We start from the raw sequence: 2190 nt of genomic DNA, 5'->3' as shown, positions 1-2190 counted from the left end.
ACCTTTGGAGTGTTATGATTCTGATTTTTCAAAGATATTTTTGTTAGTAAGAATATTAACAACTATTTAAATAAACACATGCAATACATACAAAGTATTTTGCTTAACAAATATAAACATATATTTTACCTTTTTTTAATCTTTGCATAATACTGATTAAAAATACTAGAATTTTCAAACTGCAGAGAAGATTATTTAAATTCATAAGGTTTGTTAACAATAGACACCTGGCCTGTCTCTGTGCCCCAGGTAGTTTGTGCACTGCTACACTATTCTGGAAGTCATATTTGGATGCAGGGTCCACCTGAACATACTTCTAGAATCTTCTAAAAATATGTTTTAGTGGCCCCCAATCGCGGTGCGCCTTCTTGGGGCATGGGCGAAGCAGGCTGCTCTCCGTTGCCTGTAGTGTATGGGTTGGGGTTGTGCGGGCTCCTGGCTTGGCCACACTTGGTCTGGAGTTGTGCTCAAGGGCTTTTATGTCCTGCTGGGGCTTCGCTTTGTGCCTGCGAGGCCGTGCTCCGTGGCGCGGCGCTCCTCTGGGCGGCAGCACTGAGCTCGGAGGCGGCAGCGCGGCCCCAGCGGCTGCGGGGAGGTGAGGGGATTCGCAGACCCCGGAGATGCGGGAGTCCCTGGGAGACCCTTGGGTCCTGGTGAAAGACAAGCTGCAGAGTTGGTCGCCAACGATGTGAGCTCTGGCGGGGAGCAGCGCAGGACGTGCAGGTGCAGCTCTACCTGCAGCACCTACCGCGCAGCCGGCCTCCACTCGCCGCTGGCGCCAACAGCACGGGGCCCCCGACTGCTCCAGACGAGGAGGGCGAGCCCTCCCAGGTGCTCGGAGCCGGGCCGCCACCGACAGGAGAGACACAAAAACCTGACAAACCCCGAACAGAAGATAAAGATGCTCTAGATGTAACAGAACTCTCTGATGAAGGTCTTCTGGACCAGCCTGTGAAGTATGCAGTGACTCCTGGCCCTATTGTGGGAACAACCAGGAAGCGATGTGAGAAAAAACTATTGACACTGAGAGAACAAGGGACGGAATCAAGATCTTCCACTCCTCTGCCAACAATTTCTTCTTCCGAAAATAGGAGGCAGAATGGAAGTAACGACTCTGACAGATACAGTGACGACGAAGAAGACTCTAAGATAGAGCTCAAGCTTGAGAAGAGAACCACTAAAGGGCAGAGCAGAGACTCCAGTAACACTCAAGTAATACTCCAGTATTCTCAACCTGGAGTATCAGGAACTGAGTGGACAAGCGGCTCTTCAGCAGGCGGACCTCTGCATGCATTAACGAGGGAATCCACCAGAGGGTCGAGAAGAACTCCAAGAAAAAGGCTGGAAACTTCAAACATTTTCCTATAGATGGTGCAGTCATTTCAGAGAGTTCTCCCATAGCTGAAACTACAATGGCTTCAAGCAACGAAACCTTAGTTGTCAACAGGGTGACTGGAAATTTCCAGCATGCAACTCCTATTCTGCCAGTCACTGAATTCTCAGACATACCCAGAAGAACACCCAATAAACCATTGACAAGAGCTGAAGTGGGAGAAAAAACAGAGGGCAGAAGAGTAGACACGGGTTTTTTTTTTTTTTTGGAGAGGTTTTCTGCTATAGGGCGCGTGCGCTCGCCAGACAGACAGAGACATAGAGACAAAGCGAGAAATCACCCCCCAGGGGGGATGGTCACGCCGCAATCCCTTCTCCTCCATTCTCCTCTCGGGATCTTGGGCACGCACGCACACGCGCCCAGCGTGAGATTTAAGCCACCGGGTCCGAGACGCGAATCGAATCGTGGTCGACTATGTGGGAGTCCAGCGACATAGCCATTATGCTAACTGCTGGTTCCTGAAACGGGTATTCTTAAGGAAATGTTTCCCCATGAAGCGTCTACACCAACAGGAATTAGTGCTGGTTGCCGCAGACCGATCAAAGAGGCTGTAGGCCCACCGTTAGAACTCAGTGATTTCAGGATGGAAGAATCTTTTTGGTCTAAATATGTTCCTAAGTTTGTTCCCTTGGCAGATGGCAAGTCAGAAAAGACAAAAAAGGGACAGTCTGTTCCTGTATGGATAAAAATCTTGCTGTTTGTTATTGTGGCAGTTTTTTTGTTTGTTTGTTTTTGGTCTATCAAGCTAGGAAATCCCAAGGAAATCCCCTCCTTAATTTTCTTCCTGCTGCGCCTAG

At 49.1% G+C, this 2190-nt stretch overlaps 1 pseudogene; it reads left to right on the top strand.

Annotated features, from left to right (window-relative positions):
- Window positions 1–620: 620 nt before the first annotated feature.
- Window positions 621–2190, top strand: part of LOC102496986 (lamina-associated polypeptide 2, isoforms beta/gamma pseudogene) — a 4498-nt pseudogene continuing 2928 nt past the window's right edge.

This window comes from Tupaia chinensis, unplaced genomic scaffold (assembly GCF_000334495.1).
Source record: "Tupaia chinensis unplaced genomic scaffold, TupChi_1.0 Scaffold145627_1, whole genome shotgun sequence".
NCBI lineage: Eukaryota > Metazoa > Chordata > Mammalia > Scandentia > Tupaiidae > Tupaia > Tupaia belangeri.
The sequence above is the reverse complement of the archived record's forward strand: the minus strand, read 5'-3'. Positions and strand labels throughout refer to the sequence as shown.